The sequence below is a fragment of the Schistocerca serialis genome, chromosome 6 (genome assembly GCF_023864345.2).
Source record: "Schistocerca serialis cubense isolate TAMUIC-IGC-003099 chromosome 6, iqSchSeri2.2, whole genome shotgun sequence".
NCBI lineage: Eukaryota > Metazoa > Arthropoda > Insecta > Orthoptera > Acrididae > Schistocerca > Schistocerca serialis.
Genome location: NC_064643.1, coordinates 181199636 through 181223705, shown reverse-complemented (window position 1 = coordinate 181223705; position 24070 = coordinate 181199636). Strand labels below are relative to the sequence as shown.

Below are 24070 nucleotides of genomic sequence, written 5' to 3'. Positions count from 1 at the left end.
GGATCAGTTGGTAGGACACGTTCTGAGGCATCAAGGGATCACCAATTTACTACTGGAGGGCAGCGTGGAGGGTAAAAATTGTAGAGGGAGACCAAGAGATGAATACACTAAGCAGCTTCAGAAGGATGTAGGTTGCAGTAGGTACTGGGAGATGAAGAAGTTTGCACGGGATAGAGTAGCATGGAGAGCTGGACCACAACAACAACAACAACAACAACAACATGTTAAGTTGTAACCCACATCTTTTTGAAGAGTTTGATATGTAAAACGTTTATATTCAAGGAAATGTACAACATGTTATTTGGCCTTAAGTGTGCCAATGTGCAGTACTCATGTCAACTGTATTTTGTTCTGTGGAATTCAAATGTGTATATTTTGTAATGGAAGCCATCAGACCTATATTCAGGACAGTGGAAATTAAAATATCCTGTGGTGCCTCTCCTGCTCTCCGTCTGCTGGTTTGACCTCCTACCCCATAAAACTCACACTTAGTACTGGATGGGATTGCTTGTAACCCGGAGAATAAGAACTCTTCTGAAAATATGCACTCTTTATTGCATTTTAGCTAATTATTTCTCTTTCATGTGACATAAAATTAAATATAGGAAATATCAAACCAGTGAAGAGAAGAGACAAGAAAGGCAGTACACATTTCTTCAATCCTTAGGTCCTAGTATTTTCTTCCTCTCTACTCTTGTTACAGCTTTCTGTGATGGAATATATTAAATCATAAAAGTTTGTCAAATGTTTTGCTACATGAAAAATCAAAATGTTATTGTCTAATACTGATAAAGCTGTTAATACAAACAGTACCCGAGAGTGGTATGGTTTTTCAATTTGATTACGTCTATTTTGTCACTGTTTGCTAGATAAAACGAAATAGGCCTTTCTAATATTGCAGCAATTTTAACACATGCCAATTAAGTGAGACTGTTTTGGAACAATCATTTTTATCTACCTCATTTACATAAATAAAATGACAATATAATTCATGAAGTACCAATATCAAATGGCTATTAGGCCTACAACAAGCAATAATTTTATGTTAGGAAATAGTTTCATACCTCACATTCATACGCTCCAGTTTCTCAAGCATGAGATCAAAAACGAGTAGTACGAAATTTTTACATAAATTTGGAATTGTCATATTGTTCCATATAATGTGTGTGATGTCCCTGTTTCTTTTCCTTCCTCGTTCTAACAATCAATCTTGTCATCACTAACTACGTGACTATTCCTGCCATTGTCACAACTTATTCTCCAGTTAACTTCACTGACCCTGCCAGAATAATAAGTTTTAGTTAGCGCATTTCTTCTCCGATTATGGGTTATTTGTGTTTGTACAACACATTTTCTGAGATATTCCGAGAACAGAACTTAAGCGGCTACTAAGTGGGGATTATACAACTAGCCCTTAGTAATTTAGCTACCTAGCAAAAATTTTCAGTCAAAATTTCATTTTCTTGGACACACCAAAAAGATTACACATTTATCTTTCTTACATGTTATTCCCATTAGTTGTTTATTTCCACTCTGGTAGTCTCAATCTAAGAATTTCACTCATAACCAGAACAACGCTGATCATTCGCATAGGGTCATTCCACACCAAGTGGTCTAAAACTGAAAAAAGTTCCCACCATCATGGTCTCCAATTTTCGTCAAATTTTAACTGTAGCTTTAGTCAAGTGTTGAAGTAAGTTTCCCAAGATTTCAGGCCTCTAGCTGCAATAGCTGCTGATCTAGACCCCCTTGTCTGAAGTGTACTTAGTCCGTGTGCATGCAACATAAAAAAAATGTCATATTTGGAGTCTAATAAAATCGAAACTAATTCATAAGAATGGTTAGTAAGATGCGACCCTGTACAGTTTTTTTTGCTGATTCCAACGAAATTATGTATAACATTACTCATGCAAACCCCGGTCAAATAACTCGACTCAAAGTATACTTCAAAATTTGTCGTGACACAACGCGACAAATTTTGACCAATATTAAGACTGCAATGATTTCCTTGCAGTTGAAGATATGGACTTGAACTTTTGGCCAAGCTTCATGCTTGTGCTAGACATAATGCAGCCGGATTTGCAATGATCCAGGCCATATGGTCGCCCTGCAGTATCTCTTCAAATTAGGCAGTGTCAGCACAAACGGTAAAATTTACCAAAGTTTCAAGCCAATTACTAAAAAATAGTTGGCCTGAATCTGCTTGTGAATAGTATCACCTAAAAGAGAAACTCTTGCTCTACAAGACTGACATTTGTTTTTTTTGCAACGCGACCATTAAGTACTCATTAACTCACATCAAAGTTGTTATATTTTGTATGCGCGATGCACTAATTTTTCTTCATTTCTAGGAATTTGAATCTTAATAGTCGCTTAGAATTACTGATATAATTGGATATTTCATTCGTGTTTTATTCAGTGATTGGCCAGTGAGAGATGTCAGAAGTTAATGAAGAAGAAGAATCGTTGGCCCCCTGTTCAATTGGAAAAGATGCTGCTGCATCGAAGTGCCATGTTATCTTCTATGCTAAGAAGACTGGATTCAAAGCGTTTAGTGATTTCACAGAATGTGACCAGAAATTGCTTGTTTCGCGTTCAGAAGCCAAACTTGACGAAAATTCCATCATTTGCTTCCACCATGAAGCCCTCTTCCTACATGAATATCAAGCGATGCAAAAGAAATGTTGCAATCCATTCAAGAAGAGGAATCACAATGTAAAAGCTGGACTTAGACTGCTTGATAATGAAACAGCTGCCAAACTTTGCCTGTTAAAGAAAAAAGAAGTGATTGATATAAAACCTGGTCAGAAGCTTTGCCCTCGCTGCATGTCGGCACTGAACCAAAAGCTAGAAGATTCATCATCACTATCAACCCAATCTGAACAAGATTTCACAACGGATGAAACTGAACCAGCCATCAACAAAAGTTTATCATTTATTGGTGCTTCACCATTGAAAAGAAGACAACTAAGTAAAAGAGATAAGCAAAGCTATGCAAAAAGAAAGATCTTGGATGCACAAAGTTTAATTGGGAATCAAATTGCTGCTGCTGTAGGAATCAATTACGATGAACAGCCAAGTTCAAGTAAAAGTCGCCCATGCAATAATTGTGCAGATCTTGATAATCTTATAGAAGAGTTGAAAGAAAAATGTAAAGTGTCAAATCGTAGGACAAAAGTTCAAATATTGACCTTGGTTCCAAGAAGCTGGACAATTAAAGATACGACAACAGCATTTAATGTATCAGAAAGAATGGTAAAGCAAGCGAGAAAACTGAAGAATGAGCAAGGTGTTCTAGCTTTTCCAGCAAATCGGCAAGGAAGGAAGCTTTCAGATGAAGTTGTCCAGAAAGTACATGACTTTTTTCAAGATGACGAATTCAGCAGACTTTGTCCAGGGAAGAAAGACTGTGTGCCTGTGAGAATTTCAGGAACAAAGGTGTACAAGCAAAAGCGGTTGTTGCTTTGCAATTTGAAGGAAATGTACGTGTCTTATCAGAAGCAAAATGGACCAGAAATTGGCTTCTCAAAGTTTTGCGAGCTTAGACCAAAATGGTGTGTTACAGTTGGCTCTGCTGGAATGCACTCAGTTTGTGTCTGTACAATACACCAAAATGTCAAGCTTATGCTCACTGGTGCATCAATCAATGAAGACTACAAGGAAATTCTTAGCAAAGCTGTTTGCAGCTTGGAAAACAAGGATTGTATGCTTCATCGTTGTGAAAACTGCCCTGGTCCAGAAGGTGTAGAAGCAGTTATTGCAACATATTTTGAAGATAATGACCCTGAAGAACTGATTGAGTACAAACAATGGATTCATACCGACAGGGATACTTTAGAAACAAAGCAGCTTTCAACAGAAGAGTATGTTGAAGATATTGCAGCAAAAATTTGGAACCTGTCTTGTCATCACTACATTGCCAAGCATCAAAGCCAGCACCTGAAAGCTCTCAAAACTGATTTGAAAGAAGGCGAATTCATAATACTAATGGATTTTGCTGAAAACTATTCATTTATTGTTCAAGATGCAGTGCAAGGCTTTCACTGGGAAAACAGTCAAGCAACAGTTCATCCATTTGTAGTCTACTACTGTGAAAACGAAGAGGTGCAATGTGTGAATCTTTGTGTTATTAGTGACTGCCTTCGACACGATACGATTACTGTCCATGTTTACATTGGAAAAGTAATCAATTACCTGAAGATGCAATTTTCCAAAATAAGCCACATCCACTACTTCAGTGATGGTTCAGCTGCACAATATAAGAATTTCAAGAATTTTCTCAACTTATGCTATCACAAAGAAGATTTTGAAATAACAGCAGAATGGAATTTCTTTGGAACAAGCCATGGAAAGTCGCCTTGTGATGGCATTGGAGGCACAACAAAACGGTTGGCAGCAAGAGCAAGTTTGCAACGTCCATATGAAAACCAGATTCTAACACCCAAAGATCTTTTCAACTTCTGCAATGATAATATCAATGGAATCAAATTCTTTTTCATCAGCAAAGAGGAAGTTGAAGAAGAAAAAGCTTCTCAAGAAGAAAGATTCCTGCAAGGGCACACTCTAGCTGGCACAAGAGAAAACCACCATTTTTTGCCCATTGATATGACGACAATTAAGGTCAGTAGAGTTTCTAATGATGCGACATCTTTTTTGGCCAAAATTAGTGCTGCTGAAGTAGTAGTTCAAGTCATGGATCTTCAGCCTGGGCAGTATGTTGCTTGCATTTATGAAAAGAAATGGTGGATTGGAAACATCGTTGAAATCTCAGTCGAACAGAAAGATGCTTTCATAAGCTTTATGCATCCTCATGGTCCTGCAAGTTCATTTTATTGGCCCTTAAGACGTGATACTTGCTGGATTCCAGAACAACTTATCATTGGTGTTATTCCAGCTCCATCAGTGACATCATCTGGTCGGCAATACAGTTTTCCTGAAAGCATTCTCTTGCAAATCAACGATGCTTCCAGAATGATGAAGTAACTGAGGAAGACAGGCTTGGGAACCTGCATAAAGAAACCCACAATCAGGCTTGGGATCCTGTGGTAAAGACACCCTGTAATCAGGCTTGGGAACCTGCAGTAAAGATACCCACCCGTGGCTGTTACTGCATGGCTATCGGGCGTGGCCCCTATGGCGATGGGGATGCTGGTTTTATTGTGATAACCAGTAATGGCTCAGCCATCATGGACCAACGCAGGGCACTGCGCACACAAAATATAAGATACTTTCACCTGAGTAAATAAGCACTTAATGGAAGCGTTGCAAAAGAAAAATATATCCATCTCGTAGAGCAAGAGTTTCTCTTTCAGATGATACTATTCACAATTAAATCCAGGCTGACTATTTTGTAGTAATGGGCTTTGAACTTTGGTAAATAAAGCCATTTGCGCTGACACTGCCAAATTTGAAGAGATTTTGCAAGGCGACTATAAAGCCTGGGTAGTTGGAAATCCAGCTGTATTATGTCCAGCACAAAGATAAGACTTGGTAAAAAGTTCAAGTCCATATCTTTATCTGCAAGGAAATTATTGCAGTCTGAATATTGGTCAAAATTTGTCGCATTAAGTCACGACAGAATTAGGGGTACACTTTGAGTCGACTTGTTTGACCGGATTTTGCATCAGTAATCTTATAATTAATTTCGTTTGAATCAGCACAAAAAACTGTACAGGGTCTCATCTTACTAACCATTCTTATGAATTGGTTTCAATTTTATGAGACCCCAAAAATGGCATTTTGTCTGATGTCGCGCGCATGCGAACTTACTACCCTTCAGACAAGGGGGTGTAGATCAGCAAGTATTGCAGCTAGAGGCTTGAAATCTTGAGAAACTTAATTTAGCACTTGACTAGTGCTACAGATAAAATTTGAAGAAAATTGGAGACATGATGGTGGGAAGGTTTAGACCACTTGGCATGGAATGACCCCATATCCAGTCAACCACGTACACAACTGGCATTCACCCATTTAGGTTTATGCAGCTCGGATCGTATAGTTCGGTCCCCTTTTGTCTGCGGTAAAGTTTTTTTACGTCTAGATGCGACAGGTGCTCCCCTGGTGTGAATAATAGATAGACCAACATTCCCTGGATATTAGGCGCTTTGTGAGACAAGGTATTTTTCTCCCAAGAATATGAATTTGGCATCCCCTGAAATTGCTGCTCGGAGCAGATACCCTGGTTTGGAACCGAAGTCTCTGTACTAAGGGTTGCAAGTGTTGATCAACTAAGACAGATATATGTTTAGTGTGTGCTTTGAAGCCAGCAACTATAGGACGGCCAGGTTTCTGGATCTTAGGAATAAGGCTTGAGTTGGGTGAGAAGTTCTATGGATTGAGGTGTTAGCCCACCCAAACCACACATCCATACCTTTTACCCTCTTTCTAACATCTACAAAGCCACGCATCCTGGCCGTCCTTTAGTTGCTGGTTCAAAACACCTACCGAATGTACATCTATCTTAATGATCAACAGCTGCAACCCATAGCACAAAGACCTATATTAAAGGTACCTACCATTTCCTTGATCCACTGAAATCCGTGCCAGTCTCAGTCCCACCACCCAGCTTGCTTGTCATAACTAATGCCACCTCCCACTATACCAATACCTCCCATGAACATGTCAGTCTGCTACTTAACATTTCCTTCCTGATACTTCATACTTACCAACAACTACTTTGCCTTTGAGGCACAGACATACAAACAGATCTGGGATATGGCCACAGAAGCCAGGATGGCTCCTTCCTATGCCAACATTTTCATGGGTCGCTTGGAAGGGGCTTTCCTGAATTCATAAGCCTTCACCACTGGTTTGTTTTAGATACATTGCTGACATCTTTGCTATTTGGATTCCTGGTGAGGCCGATCTGTTAAAATTCCAGGAATCTCCCAATTAATTTTCACATGGTCCTATTCTGAATACCATGGCACTGATGTTGACTTCATCCTCACTGAAAGTCAGCTGCACACATCTATCCACATTAAACACACTAACAAACAACAGTACTTAAATTTTGACAGTTGCCATACTTTGCATTGTCTGGCATTCCCTCCCATACAGTTTTGGCATTCAAGGCAAATGTATTTGTTCGGATGCAGACTCTTTACAGCAATACACCACCGTTCTCACCTCAGCCTTCACTGGATGTAATTACCCCACCAGCCTAGTTCAAACATATATTTCCAGGGCCATCACATCCAAACCTGATACTGCTGATCCCTTCACAAAACTACTTTGGGGCACACCACTTGTCAATCAGTACTATTCTGGTCTTGGATGTATTTATCAGCTACTTCAACATGGCCATCACTTCCTAATATCATGCCCCAAAATGAGATACATTCTGTCAGAGATTTTGCACATCACACCTAGAATAGCTTTCAGTCATCCTCCCAATCCTTGACAGACCCTATGCTCCTCATGCACCCACCTCCCTATCCTAAAGCTCCAACCCCTGTGACAATCCCTGCTGCAAGACTTGTGCTGTGCACCTCCTACCACCATCTACACCAGCCCTGTAACCGACAAAACACGTATTATCAAAGCAAGAGCCAACAGTCAAACAACATGTGTCATATACCGCCTGTTATGAAACAGTGTTCAGCCTTTTACATCAGCATGATTACCACCAATTTATCAGTTAGGATGAATGGGCATAGGCAAAGTGTGTATCACAGCAACACACAATATCCTGTTGCAGAGCATGCCTTATATGACATTAATGACCTCAGTGGCCATTTCACCACACACGCCATCTAGATTTCTCCCCAGACACCAGTGTCTCAGAACACAGGTGGGAACTAGCACTAAAACATGTCCTTGATTTTTGCCACTCAACTAGGCTTAATTTATGCCACTTTCTTCTATTTTGGCATTTCTTCACAGTAGCTATTCATTTCTTCATTCCACTTTACTTTTCTACATCTTTCATTTTCTGAGCTGAATATTTTTCACTGTTCCTCTCCCACCACTGTTGCATACAACACACTTAGCTTTTCACTCTTATTAACTCAAGAAGGGTAGTCGAGCAGATGCGCAAAACTATAGACCTATATCTCTGACGTCGATCTGTTGTAGAATTTTAGAACATGTTTTTTGCGCAAGTATCATGTCTTTTTGGAAACCCAGAATCTACTCTGCAGGAATCAACATGGATTCCGGAAACAGCGATCATGTGAGACCCAACTCGCTTTATTTGTTCATGAGACCCAGAACATATTAGATACAGGCTCCCAGGTAGATGCTATTTTCCTTGACTTCCGGAAGGCATTCGATACAGTTCCGCACTGTCGCCTGACAAACAAAGTAAGAGCCTACGGAATATCAGACCAGCTGTGTGGCTGGATTGAAGACTTTTTAGCAAACCGAACACAGCGTGTTGTTATCAATGGAGAGACGTTTACAGACGTTAAAGTAACAGCTGGCGTGCCGCAGGGGAGTGTTATTGAGACCATTGCTTTTCACAATATATATGAATGACCTAGTAGATAGTGTTGGAAGTTCCATGCGGCTTTTCGCGGATGATGCTGTAGTATACAGAGAAGTTGCAGCATTAGAAAATTGTAGCGAAATGCAGGAAGATCTGCAGCGGATAGGCACTTGGTGCAGGGAGTGGCAACTGACCCTTAACATAGACAAATGTAATGTATTGTGAATACATAGAAAGAAGGATCCTTTATTGTATGATTATATGATAGTGGAACAAACACTGGTAGCAGTTACTTCTGTAAAATATCTGGGAGTATGCGTGCGGAACGATTTGAAGTGGAATGATCATATAAAATTAATTGTTGGTAAGGCGGGTACCAGGTTGGGATTCATTGGGAGAGTCCTTAGAAAATGCATTCCATCAACAAAGGAGGTGGCTTACAAAACACTCGTTCAACCTATACTTGAGTATTGCTCATCAGTGTGGGATCCGTACCAGATCGGGTTGACGGAGGAGATAGAGAAGATCTAAAGAAGAGCGGCGCGTTTCGTCACAGGGTTATTTGGTAACCGTGATATTGTTACAGAGATGTTTAGCAAACTCAAGTGGCAGACTCTGCAAGAGAGGCGCTCTGCATCGCGGTGTAGCTTGCTCGCCAGGTTTCGAGAGGGTGCGTTTCTGGATGAGGTATCGAATATATTGCTTCCCCCTACTTATACCTCCCGAGGAGATCACGAATGTAAAATTAGAGAGATTCGAGCGCGCACGGAGGCTTTCAAACAGTCGTTCTTCCCGCAAACCACACGCGACTGGAACAGAAAAGGGAGGTGATGACAGTGGCACGTAAAGTGCCCTCCGCCACACACCGTTCGGTGGCTTGCGGAGTATAAATGTAGATGTAGAAGCACGGTGTTTTAGCAGTAATCTCTTGTCTTACATATTACCTTGTCTACCACCTTTACCCTCTCAGGTTTTCAAATTTCTTCTGGTGCAGACCCCAACAATCAGTCTTTCCTTCTCATCCCATCAGGTAAGTCTCCCCTAATCTAAGGTCCTGGGTGACTTTTTCGAACTCTACCTCTTTTCCTAATTCTCTCCAGCCCTTTTCCTGCACTCCTCTTCCTCTTCCCCTTCAACCCTTCTGCCGGAAGGAGGAGCCACTGACCCCAAAAGCTTGCATAGTAAAACCTTTTGTGTGTGAGAGTTGGAGGGGGGGGGGGGGGGGGGGGGGCGTTGCGCGCGCGTGTTCTCCTGCCGCTGTGCTTGGCCCCAGTGAGTAGATTTTTTTAATCTATCCCATTACATTATATCAAAAGAAAATTTTAGATGCCTATGTACACAGAGAAATATATAAATAAAACTAGAGCAAAGTGATAAGTTTGGAAACGGCAGCGCTCTGAATGTATAAAATAAAAAAAAATATTTAAGAAAAAGCTAGAAGTTTAATCAGTTGGTTATTTACATGGTCCACAGCAGTAAAAAAACTCCACGCGCGCGCACACACACAGTTCTCGACATATAACCCTGCATACATACTTTGAAAGTTGCCAACAACAACTCAATTATAATGATACACTTGCCAGAACAAACTTACACAGCAACGTGTTAAGATTTCTTTATCGTTGCGGTCTTTGTTGTATATGCAAGTGCCAAAAGATCCCACAATGCATTTCAAATGGTAGCATTTATACAAGCCGTCAAATGAACTAAAAACCAAAATCAATCATTCTTGGGAAGAGAGCTTCGATATTGACTGTTGTATGGGAGAGTAGTATCATCTTAATAACTTTGAAAGTTGGCCTATTTTCGCCATGCTCACACCTGTTTCATGTTTTTATGCATCATTATTATTGATTTTATTGGTAGTTTTGTGTTTCTGGCATGACCTCACTGTTTTCCCTACAAGTTTTTCTCTCGAAGGAGGGTAAATATCAGAAAGTGTTTATTTTGGTTTTATAATACATGGACAAAAAAAACCCTGTGCAAATAAGAACATATACAGACAAAAGAATTTTCAATAAGATTTTTTTTTAAGCAGTAAAAAAAAAAAGTCAGCTCTCTGAGGAGATATATACTGTTAATTTTTTATGTTATTTAGTACCTAGGAATGTAACAATCCATAATAGACAAGGTAAAAAATAAAAATAAAAAAAAGCTTGCATAGTAAAACCTTGTGTGTGTGTGTGTGTGTGTGTGTGTGTGTGTGTGTGTGTGCGCGCGCGCGTGGGGGGGGGGGGGGGGGGGGGGGGGGGGGGGGAGTTTTGCACACGTGTTCTCCTGCCGCTGTGCTGCCTTCTAAATACTATTTGGTTGTTTGCAGTAGTATCTTTATACTTACTCTAGCAAATACATGCTGATGCTTTGAAATGTTTCGAGGACACACTTGCTAATCCTTCACTTATCAGCACTGCACAAAATTTACCTACAACCTTTGTGAAGATCGTCCATCATCAATATCACTTTGGCAGTTAATTGCTTTAATACTGCTTGGTCTTTAATTCTGATACTGTATTCCAACTTTGCGTATCACAGGGAGTATCTCACAACCTTATTTTCATTATTCCGAACTAGGCTAAGTGAAGACAATATGTCTAGCATAGAACACATCATGATTTGATGATGTCTTCTTCCATTCTGACGACGCCCAACATAAATCAACCATGACACTGCAAAACTAGTCCCATTAAAAACAATTACTTCACATGCCACATAAAACTATTGGATTACAAAGTGACAGAATGATTTGCTAGTATTTGCTTTCAGAAGGCAAATTCCAAACACTGCCAACATAATCATTTAAATGGAAAGAAAAAAAGCTATTATGCAGCTTTCAGAAACGTTTGTTACTTCCTTATGAAGGAAAGTTTCAGAAGTAGGGGCAGCTCACTCAGAGGAAGGGTACCCATCTGCTGTGGGGACAGTGGGAGACTATCTTCAGGAGGTGGACTACCCCTGTTTACCAACTGTGGACTGATTTATGACATTTTTAATACGCTTGAACCAATACTCACAAAAACACTCCTTAAACCGCATATTCCTGTGGGGGCCACAATATTCGTAGTTAAAATACACATCATCACTTGATGGAGTAGTCTCTGTACTCTTTATGAACTATGAACGAATGTGATATTGACAGAATTATCAGTCAATGGTGATTGCTAGTGTCCTACTCCTAGCTACTTCCTGCACATTACACTAATGAAACTCGCACTATCACTGCGACAAAAAAAGCAATTTATGCTACACGGATTTTGGAGGGCAAACTGCTTTGACAAAGCCTAATTTTAATCATAGAACTAATAACACTCCACACTGTACAGAATGAGTTAAGTTATCTGCTTGTTCAGGGAACCATAACTGTTACCTAACAGTAGAATATGGAGTGAGTCAGTTTTACAAATACAGTAGATCTCAGCAGAAAGTGTGGCTCCTCAGTATGAGTCTACATAACAAGCACTATTTAAGGTATCCACGACTGTCATCAGGTCATGGAGACTGCTGTAACAACCTCAAAAACCTTTTTCCGATGTATAATGCCAATAACACAACACTTTTAAATACTAATTCATCATACACACAACACTGAAGTACATAAAGAATTGAAAATCTAGGATGGAATGATGACAATATTATGGAAAGAACAGTTGCTACTCACCATATAGTGCAGAAGTTGAATCGCAGATAGGCACAACAAAAAGACTGTCAAACACACAAGGTTTTTGGCCAAAAAGACCTAGCAGCCAGAGACAGTGGTCGTGTGTGCAAGTTGTGTTTGCGTTAAGCATGTGTGTGTTTTCTGTCTCATTCCAATGAAGGCCTTTTTTTGGCTGAAAGCTCACTTGGTTGACAGTCTTTTTGTTGTGCCTCTCCGCTATATAGTGGGTTTTTTTTTTTTTTTTTTTTTTTTTTAGCAACGGAGTTGCAAGGGTATGGGACGAGTCAGTATTTTTACATAGTAACAACATGGAACACTAGAAGAAATAAAAAACATATTACACACATCAGAATTAACACATGTGTGAACATTCAAATTAACAATGTCAAAGTATTTGAGCAACAATATAACAATACAGCAACAAATAGTTTACATTAATGCTTACATTGAATGGCTAACTTAGTATAATAAAAACTTCTTCCTATGCACTAATTGAATAGAATGACTTTCATATTAGGTATTCCTTCAGTTTGCTCTTGAACTTTGCTGCTACAGGAACAAGACTTTTGATGACACTGGGTAGAGCATTGTAAATTTTGATGCCTAAAACTTATAATTTACTCCTTTCTGTACAAGGGTATAGTTTGACTGGTTGCTAAGAAAGTCTTCTTTTGACATTGTGTTGTGACCATGATAAATGAAACATACAAGGGCGTATATGTAGGCCCACTGAGGTATCATTGTAAATACCTGTAGTTTCCTAAACAGATTCCTGCATGAGTGCATTGGTTGCACACTACTCACAATGCATATCTGAGCAATAAAAACTTTTTTTGCCAAGGGCTGGTGGCCCCAAAAGATTCCATAAGACAAAAGTGCATAAGGAGCTCTTATGACATCCTTGTGTGTGGCTGACGCAATTATGTTTAAGGCAAATGTTGCAGAATGTAGCTTCCCCCCCCCCCCCCCCCCTCTTCAAGATCTAGGATATGGTTGAACCAACTTAGTTTGCAATCTATGTACACACCCAGGAACTTTAGCTGAGTCGACTTATTTTATTTTTTGTCCACCATATTCTATATTTATACCCCCTCATTCTTTATGTGCCATATGAAACTGTACATAATGAGTTTTTTTTATATTCAGAGAGAGTCCATTACAGTTAAACAATTTCAGAATGTCATCAAATGCTTTGTTCACAGATGTTTCCTGGTTGTTCCCTGTTGCTTTATCAACTAGAAGATAAGTATCATCAGCAAATAGGGTGAACTTTCTCACAGATGTGGTGCAGTGCGGAAGGTCAATTACAAAGATAAGAAACAGTAAGGGTCCCAATACTGAGTCTTTAGGCACTGGGTGATTGTGCCCCACTTGGAGAAAGTTGGGATTCCATTACCGTCAGTAATTATTATGCTTTTTCCCTATCTGTAAAAGTTCACATAGAATTCCAAATGGTGCCAATTTACTGTTATGAGATTCGAGAATTTGACCGGCAAAAGAGAAAATAGCATCATCAATTTATAGGCCTTTCTGGAAACCAAACTGACATTGACTGAGAATATTACGGCTGTTCAAGTGATTAACAATTCTTCTGAATAGCAGTTTCTCATCAAGGACCTTTGAAAAACTTGTCATCAGGGATACTGGGTGGTAGTTTGTTACATCAGTTTTTTCACCTTGGACAAGATTCGTAACACCCAAAGTAGACTTGTTTTCACAAGGTACAGGCTGAATTTTTTTACTATATTCATTGCTTGACATTTTTACAGATACTTTAAGCAATTTCTTATTTCATCTTTAATATATTAGCACAGACGATACTGGAACTGATTTCATTCTTGCTGCACTAGTCAGTCAATGAACAAAAGGCTATGCTACATCATTTTCGAAAAACTGTTGCAGCCTATTTGCAAATTTCATCTTTTGTACAACGAGAAGGAAAAAAGCGTTTCCCTCCAGAACAGACAACATTCAGTTCTGGAACCCGACGACCTGATACTGGTCAACAATATGCAAATATCCACTCATATTGGAACAGTTTCAATACATTCGATCAAGTCTCATATTGTCAGTACTATCAGAAGGTCATACGCTTGACACTATGTCTCTATGGTTAATGTATTTATTGCAATGAAATTCGTATTACATTCACAAATACTTTCCATTTAAAACAACAGTTTCAAGTAAACGAACGTAGTCATATTCAAATTTAGTTGCGTTGTTAGACGATGAATTCCAACACAATAAAAGAATTGTTCACGATCCAGAGTGTGCCAATAAATGTCAGTTTAAGAGCTAACTTTTCTCCCATTGTTTTGTGAAGTTTTAATACTGTCGTCTGATGTATCTATGGGAACAGACTCAGTGTGTTGCAAGGCTGAGATCCTTAGTTTTTTTCTGGGATATCCTTAAACCATAGCATTTGTTATTATTATCATCGTTATTATTATTGTTTAGCATAGAGCCTCAAATGTTGGTTGCTCGCTTACGGCACTGCCTTAATGATAACATTTTACTATGCAGTTTATAAAGTGCTGCTCAAGGCAACAAATGGCTAACCTGAAAAATTAAGTCTGGCGAATAGGACAATATACCGTAGTTACTATCTTACCTATAAAATGGCTGGAGTGTGTCGTCTTCGGTCAAACACACACCCGCCATGAAATTTATACTGACAACACGTGACCAGCTCGTATATGAATAGCCAGTGGTGGCCTGACAGAAACAAAGTGAACATCGCAAACAAAATAAATGCCACAGCGCCAAAATAAGTGTCGCGCACAGATGTTACGGTATACAGAAACCACTAATTACTTTAGAAATAACTATACAGTGACTTTTTAGTAACGTGAAAAATATATATTTCCCAATTTATCAAAACAAAATTGATCTCTTAGCAGTTTAATATCGCAAGAGGAAACGTACCGGGGAAAAACACATTTAATTACCGGCTATCTACAAGGCAATACATGGCTTAACAAATTGAAATGCGTCAAAGTTGAAGTATGTCAAAGCATTGGTACTTATGAAATGTTGATGTTAGAATGAAATCTTTTGATGTGTCAGAACCACGGAGAGAACAGAAGGAAACCTGAAGAAAATCATTACAGTACCGTGAAACACATAGATACGAGAGAATTCGAAGGCTTTGCGTACAAAATATCAGGAAAGGTTGTGGGCTTTTGAATGTCACTTATTTATGTTTTCCTCGAATAACTCGAAAACCGTGGCTTCTAGAGAAAATGTCTCTCAGTAAAAAATTAAACTACATTTCATTTCCTAGAAAGAATGTACTATTCAGTTTTTCTCTATGACTAACAGTTTCCATGTTGCAGGAGATGGAAAACCCGCAGGTTTTAAAAATAGTGTTTTAATGGTATAAAATTAATATTAAATTTGTACATAACATCCAGTAGAGTCGTATTAAGGCATCAGTTGTGTTCTCGGCTTGTTACAGGGTGAAGAGGTTGGGAGTGGAGGGTAGAAACACGAGGGAAGATAGTCGTCAGATAGTGGTCGTGCACTTCCCTCCTTCGTAGATCGGCAAACTAAAGAGTGAGTAGGTGGTTCTCCACTATCTATCACACTTCGTCACAAGAAGCAACTACAAAGTGTTTCACAAAGTTATACCGACACTCCGCAGCAATTCTTATCAATCACTTGTGCCGCACTATGGACAGGTCCAGAGCGGGGGTTATTTTCTACAAAGTGCATTGACACTACGTGCTATGCAGGTTCAGTAATAATACTATTCCATGAAAGGCACATGGGCAGAAGCTACATAAATATCTGTAGAGATGGGCTATGATTGCGCTCGAGAAACACGCGACGCGAAGGCAATTTCTCGAGTGCGCTCGAGAAGTTGAAAGTGCTGCGTTCGCTGAGAAATTGCGCAAACCTTCAGTACACGCAACACTGAGTCGCAGCGGTCGTACTCGTCATACGTACGTGCACGGAAAACTTTGAAATTCTATGATTGACATCAACTGTACTACCATTATTAATGTGTACTGAAATATTAGTATGTGTCTCACAAGACAAAAATCATAGAATTGTTTAAAACAACGCACAGAATTCGCATGAAACAGAAGCTTTATTCTTACAAAATAAATTACTTTGTACATTCTGCATGCATGCTTAAAAGTAAAAGAGAAGTGCTATAGCCATTTATATACAGAAACTGCATACATGCGTTTACTTACTGAAGAAAGAAAGGAAACAAAAGTTGTTCAGCTTGCGGAGTATGGATGTAGATGTAGAAGGCATTTTTACATCCCATCGCTGCACTGCCGTCGATTTTTGTTTAGAAATATGATTTTAATAATCAATTGGCCTTTTAGTCTGCTTCTTTGTTTGTTTATAAGTAGTCCTGTTTTCGAAAACATTATTTCACTGGGAACTGAAGTTGAAGGTATTGCAAGATATTTTTTTGCCACGACAGCTAGACCTGGGTAACTGTTTTCATTTTTTTTTTTCCAGTAGTGTAAAGTATTATCCGTGCGTTGTAGGTACGGTTATTCTAAACATCGTTGTACCTCCAGATCTATGCTATCACAACCGCTTTTCATTAGATTTTTATTGGAAACCTCTTCATCGAAAGAAGCCCATAAGGAACTACTGGCGTTTTGTACGAAATGGTACTCGTGGCTAGTGTCGTACGGTCTCTACCACGTTTGTGCACTCTGCAATTAGGCTTACAACGGCATGTTTTGAATGAATGGGATTCGTAAATGGTAACGTTCTGAATCTTGGGTTGAGAACTGTGGCAACGGCATGTACTTTGTTTGTTTCTATTAATCCTAGCCGGGATATTAGTGAGTTGTGCAGATGTTGCTGTAGCTCTTGCGCTGTCATGGTAGCCCACTTCCCATTGCATACGGTTAGGATTAGCTGTCTGATTATTGGAATAGATTTCAAAAGAGAGGTATAGTTTTCAGTTGAGATTTCACTTGTTACCACTTCAAATGGCTCCAGCACACATAAACATTCGCTCAAAATTCGCCACTCGTCAGATGTGAGGTTCTCTACACCTGAATACAAAGATGATGAATAGACTGCAATGCATTCCTTTCGCTCCACTAGACGTTGTAGCACATAAAACATACTATTCCATCGGGTATCGGTTTCCTGACTCAGTTTATGAACAGGTTTTTTCATTAGATCCTGGATCTCATGGAGTTTTTCATTAGCGTTGCAACTTGTTTTAAAATAGCTAACAATTTTTCTGGCCTTTTCCCGGATTTTGCAGAGCTCACTGTTGCTGTTCAAAGAACTTTTCACAACTTAACTGATGGTGTGTACTAAACAAGCCACATGTTACATATCTATGTTGCCACTGTGAATAAGTTGTACTGCTGCCGTCATGTTACTGGCGTTGTCAGTTACGATGCTTTCAACTTGGTTTTCAATGTTCCATTTTGAAATCACGTTATCTAACGCCTCACTAATATTTAGCGCTGTATACTTTTCCGGGAAACGGAATGCCTCGAGAGCTAAAGCTTTCAGGCACCAATTAGTGTTAATGAAATGACCAGTTACAGCAATATATGCCTCACTATTGAGTGAGGTCCAAATATCGGTCGTCAAAGAAACAGAAGTAGAGTCTTCCACGGCCAAGTTTACAGCCTCTTTCTGTTTATGGTAATCGTCCTCGTCCCCAATCATGATGCGCAACTTTTTTCGATTTGGTATCGAGTATTGTGGGTCCAACAAAACGTCGAAAACCAGTGTCCTCGACGATTGAAAGCGGTTGAAAATTGTCTGTTATCATGGCCACTAGTGCTTCATCAAGCTGTTGTTGCCGTTTACTTCCCTCTATGAAGAGAAACATAAGATTTAGATCAGTGCTTCTGCAAGGGGATACGTTATGCTCGACAACTAGTCCAATACAATTACGTATCGTATCGTGCAAAAGCTAGGATAGTATATGTTTGATTTTGGGGTATGTTGTATGTTATCGGAGTGCGATTAAAAAAATCAATGTTTTTTAAGCGTGGCGGACCGCTTCGGACACTACCCGAACTTTTGCATGGAATTCACGATTTGTACCATACGTACCTGGATATTTTGTCTGCCTCGCACTATTGGAAGAATGAGCCTCTGTATCCACGGACGTCGCTGTTTTATTGCTCGATAAATTGCGCAGTTTAAGGTTAATCATGCCTGTTGTATTTTTTGATACATTACGGAAATTTTTACGACAAATGATGCAAGTAACGTTATCTCCACCCTCCGTAAAGTATTGCCAGCACCATGATGTTCGTTCTCGAGTGTCCATATTGATTTGAACAACAATTTTACTCGAATGAAACCTGAGACATACTAGTTGCGAGCAGCGAGCGTGTTTGTCTAGCGGCGGCATTCAATTCATAAAACAACAGCGGCGAGGCGTATGTTGTCGCAGCTAACTGGCGCGCAGCGGCACACGCCGCCGAGCCGTTTCTCGTGAGCTTCTCGAGAATTGATTGAGAACTAGAGGCTCGAGGAATTCTCGGTGCGCTCGAGTCGCCGGGCCTCGCCATCCCATCACTAAATATCTGCACACTTTCGTGCACTGCTACAAGAGAATTGATTCTGACTCGTCCTATACAGCAGCCACAGTGTTCTTTCAGCATTTCCCTCACCACTGGTGCTCCTCGCGTTTTGGTTTGCAGACAGATTATTGCTCCCCAGCATTTCCTGTTCAGTTGGTTCAAATGGCTCTGAGCACTATGGGACTTAATATTTATGGTCATCAGTCCCCTAGAACTTAGAACTACTTAAACCTAACTAACCTAAGGACAGCACACAACACCCAGTCATCACGAGGCAGAGAAAATCCCTGACCCCGCTGGAAATCGAACCCAGGCGTGGGAAGCGAGAACGCTACCGCACGACCACGAGCTGCAGACTCCTGGTCAGGACTCTTATGTTAGCAGACGAAATAATTTCACAGAATTCTTACTTATGTAGCTGAGTTATTTTCAGTATAATAAATCACTAGTTATTTCCAGTAGTTTACTGTATAATTTGTACATGTGATGTTGTCCGTGACCTTTTAATGTTGATAAATGTGGTATCTTCCTACTATCTATCTTTGACAGCATATTGTAAAGCCCTGCAATTGTTTTGTAGTCACATGGTGGTGAATTAATGAATGACCACTAAGTTACTGCACTTCTCTCACCATTTATTGTGTTACTGGTTGTTGTTGTTGTGGTCTTCAGTCCTGAGACTGATTTGATGCAGCTCTCCATGCTGCTCTATCCTGTGCAAGCTCCTTCATCTCCCAGCACCCACTGCAACCTACATCCTTCTGAATCTGCTTAGTGTATTCATCTCTTGGTCTCCCTCTACGATTTTTACCCTCCACGCTGCCCTCCAATGCTAAATTTGTGATCCCTTGATGCCTCAGAACATGTCCTACCAACCAATCCCTTCTTCTAGTTAAGTTGTACCACAAACTTCTCTTCTCCCCAATCCTATTCAATACCTCCTCATTAGTTACGTGATCTACCCACCTAATCTTCAACATTTCTCTGCAGCACCACATTTCAAAAGCTTCTACTCTCTTCTTGTCCAAACTATTTATTGTCCATGTTTCACTTCCATACATGGCCACACTCCATACAAATACTTTCTGAAACGACTTCCTGACGCTTAAATCTATACTCGATGTTAACAAATTTCTCTTCTTCAGAAACGCCTTCCTTGCCATTGCCAGTCTACATTTTATATCCTCTCTACGTTGACCACCATCAGTTATTTTGCTCCCCAAATAGCAAAACTCCTTTACTACTTTAAGTGTTTCATTTCCTAATCTAATTCCCTCAGCATCACCCGACTTAATTCGACTACATTCCATTAACCTTGTTTTGCTTTTGTTGATGTTCATCTTATATCCTCCTTTCAAGACACTGTCTATTCCATTCAACTGCTCTTCCAAGTCCTTTGCTGTCTCTGACGTAATTACAATGCCATCGGCGAACCTCAAAAAGTTTTTATTTCTTCTCCCTGGATTTTAATACCTACTCCAAATTTTCCTTCTGTTTCCCTTACTGCTTGCTCAATATACAGATTTAATAACATTGGAGAGAGGCTACAACCCTGTCTCACTCCCTTCCCAACCACTGCTTCCCTTTCATGCCCCTCGACTCTTATAACTGCCATCTGGTTTCTGTACAAATTGTAAATAGCCTTTCGCACCCTGTATTTTACAGCTGCCACCTTTAGAATTTGAAAGAGAGTATTCCAGTCAACATTGTCAAAAGCTTTCTCTAAGTCTACAAATGCTAGAAACGTATGTTTGCCTTTCCTTAATCTAACTTCCAAGATAAGTCGTAGGGTCAGTATTGCCTCATGTGTTCCAATATTTCTACGGAATCCATACTTATCTTCCCCGAGGTCGGCTTCTACTAGTTGTTCCATTCGTCTGTAAAGAATTCGCGTTAGTATTTTGCAGCCGTGACTTATTAAACTGATAGTTCGGTAATTTTCACATCTGTCAACACCTGCTTTCTCTGGGATTGGAATTATTATATTCTTCTAGAAGTCTGAGGGTATTTCGCCTGTCTCATACATCTTGTTCACCAGATGGTAGAGTTTTGTCAGGACTGGCTCTCCCAAGGCTGTCATTAGTTCTAATGGTTACTCCCGGGGCCTTGTTTCGACTTAGGTCTTTCAGTGCTCTGTCAAACTCTTCACGCAGTATCATATCTCCCATTTCATCTTCATCTGCATCCTCTTCCATTTCCATAATATTGTCCTCAAGTACATCGCCCTTGTATAGACCCTCTATATACTCCTTCCACCTTTCTACTTTCCCTTTTTTCTTAGAACTGGGTTTCCATCTGAGCTCTTGATATTCATACAAGTGGTTCTCTTTTCTCCAAAGGTCTCTTTAATTTTGCTGTAGGCAGTATCTATCTTACCCCTAGTGAGATAAGCCTCTACATCCTTACTTTCTTCCTCTAGCCATGCCTGCTTAGCCATTTTGGACTTCCTGTAGATCTCATTTTTGAGACGTTTGTATTCCTTTTTGCCTGCTTCATTTACTGCATTTTTATATTTTCTCCTTTCATCAATTAAATTCAATATTTCTTCTGTTACCCAAGGATTTCTACTAGCCCTCATCTTTTTACCTACTGGATCCTCCGCTGCCTTCACTACTTCATCCCTCAAAGCTACCCATTCTGCTTCTACTGTATTTCTTTCCCCCATTCCTGTCTATCGTTCCCTTATGTTCTCCCTGAAACTCTGTACAATCTCTGGTTTAGTCAGTTTATCCATGTCCCATCTCCTTAAATTCCCACCCTTTTGCAGTTTCTTCAGTTTTAATCTACAGTTCATAACCAATAGATTGTGGTCAGAGTCCACATCTGCCCCTGGAAATGTCTTACAATTTAAAACCTGGTTCCTAAATCTCTGTCTTACCATTATATAATCTATCTGATACCTTTTAGTATCTGGTAGATTGTGTAAATCTCTCCTATTCACTAAGGTGTGTATGTTTGACTGAATGGGACTGATCACATTCATTTCTAGAATAGTAATCTGCTGCAATACATTACTTGACTTATGTTGAAATATCTGAAGTTTCGTAATAGCTAGTGACTTACTTCTGTTGAAGAGGAAGTAAATTAAGCCTCTGGGCCTCTTCAGATGTTGGGAGAGCTGAGACTGGGATAACCGTCATCCTGTGAAAAAGTATTTAAATAGTCAGCGATAGTGGACAGAATGAAGTTGACATTGTTGAATACATATTGATTGCATGTTCCACTTGGGGCAGGCTCTTCAGTACAGTAAACAGCTGACAGTTAGATGAACTTTTTTACATAGTAGCCCACTTAATAACTGCAAATAATTATTTTTTTTAATAAACTGAAAATTACTATGTAATTATGAGCTGAGTGAAGTTATTTGTGTGTTAGCATAAGAGAAATAGACAGGAAACACTAGGAAGGAATAGGCTGCCTCTAAAGTGAAAAGCTAGAAGTGCTCATGGTGAACCAGTAGAGTGCTACAGCTGCCATTCAGGGCAACCAAGAATCCATTATCCCTCTATCAACATGGAAAAGTATGCAGAGATTTACAACATTAGTGATTCATAAGGTGCACTTACGATGGTCAGTATAATTTTGTGATGACCATGTAGTTGCTTCTTGTTATCTAGTGGGATAGATAGAGTGAGGAACCATCTGTACGCTCTTCAGTTTGCAGATCTGTGAAGGAGGGAAGTGCACGGCCACAATCTGATGACTACTTCCCCTTGTATTTCTACTCTCCACTCCCAACCCCTGCAACTTGTTAAACCTCAGAACTCAATATCCCTTAATGTGGTTCTACTACACACAATTTAAAAGGAAACATTAATTTGATATCATTAAAAGACTATTTTTAATACCCTATGACTTTTCCATCCCTTGCAAAGCAGAAACTATTAGTCCCAGAGAATAAAATGAATAGGACCTTCTTCGTAGGTGATGTAATGTAGTTTGATTTTGTGCTAGGAAACATTTTTGATAAACACCATGATTTTCGAATTATTCAAGAAAAATGTAAAAATGGTGACATTTAAATGCCCCACCATTAGCCCCCTCCCCCACTCTCACACCACACTAGTCACGATTTTTATGTTGTTCATGACATTGCTTCCTACCACAGTACAAAAATTTTTGACTACACCATTTCTTCACTTACTCGACCTTTTTTGGTCTTCAATGACTGGACTAGTTGTAAAGGAGTGATATGGAACAAATTTGGTTCTGTACTATTTGCCAGAAACTCCCTCAACACTTTTTCAAAATATGCTCATATCTGTTACAACTGGAACTAAGCTATTCACAGTGATATTATTGAACTTATTTATGGACTAATGTATTAGGAGCACACAAACTGCTTTAAAAAATATACTGTTAAATCTACAAAAATTGATTTTATACTACATTAGTCATATTTCATGGAGAGTAGTCTGGGATGTGGAAAGAACTCAAAGATGGACATTTAATTTAAGTGGAAGTTACATTTCTGTTTTACAGTGCTAATTCTAATTATACATTAATGTAAAACTTTAAATTTGAGTGTTTCTGTGAAGATATTCTTCAGTAGAGTAGAAGAAGATGCCCTATAGAAAGTTCTTTAATTCCTTATTGAACTTCACTACATTATCTGTATGGTATTTAAGGAAGGTACTCTTAGTGTTCGCTTATGCCGAATGGATTGCTTCCCTCATTTGGGTTACAGTGCCTGATAAGATAACAAAGTATGATAGTATGGAAATTAAACCAGCACTCTGATATGTAAGTCAGCATAGTTAGCAGCACTATATAATTTCATCTCAGATATTACCATCCTTCCTACCTGAACCTGTCAAATTATATACTCACAGCTTTTAAGAAAAATCAAGTGTCAGATTGGTGAAGGAATGTACAGTGTAACGTTTTGTATGGATGGCTGGATTTAATTTTTGGTGCTAAACACAGAGATCATCAGCATCTGAAACTTACTACCTATGGAAATAATCTGAATTAAATTTTGTCTTTTATTTAAGTATCATACTGAGAAGTATGATAACCTTGAACTCTGTGTGTTTGAGTCACGGGAATAATTACATTGTTTTTCTGTAAAAAAACAAAAGAAGTTCCTGTAGAATCCTCCTTGTTATCTTTCCTTCCTTCTTGCTTTCTTCTGTCTTGATGAATATAAGAATGCTGTTTTTTGTAGCTTTAAGATAACGGTGAATAATAAGATTACTATTAGTTAAAATTACTTTCTGTGTTATTGAATATGTATCTTAACCACTATTTTCTGTACAGGTTTGTTTTATGTTTAGCAGCTTAATTCCTCTTGGAAGCAAAAGTTTGACAGTACAACTATTACACACCATCAGTGTGCTTTCGTATGCATATTTGCATCCTTTGTTGTAGAACCTACAGTCTAAATCATTTGTTATACAAAGTCTGATTACTCTTGCTGCACACCGTGATGTACATTATGTGGTTTTGCTGCAC

General features: G+C 39.3%; 1 protein-coding gene across 3 annotated transcripts in view; it reads right to left on the bottom strand.

Moving 5' to 3' along the window:
• LOC126484026 (uncharacterized) overlaps nt 1-14749 on the bottom strand; it is a 250502-nt gene extending 235753 nt beyond the window's left edge. For all 3 annotated transcript variants that reach the window (XR_007587798.1, XM_050107360.1, XM_050107359.1), the window contains exon 1: nt 14695-14749. The gene's annotated coding sequence lies outside the window, so the exon portion shown is untranslated. The remainder of the gene's footprint in view (nt 1-14694) is intronic.
• Between the last annotated feature and the right edge of the window lie 9321 nt (nt 14750-24070).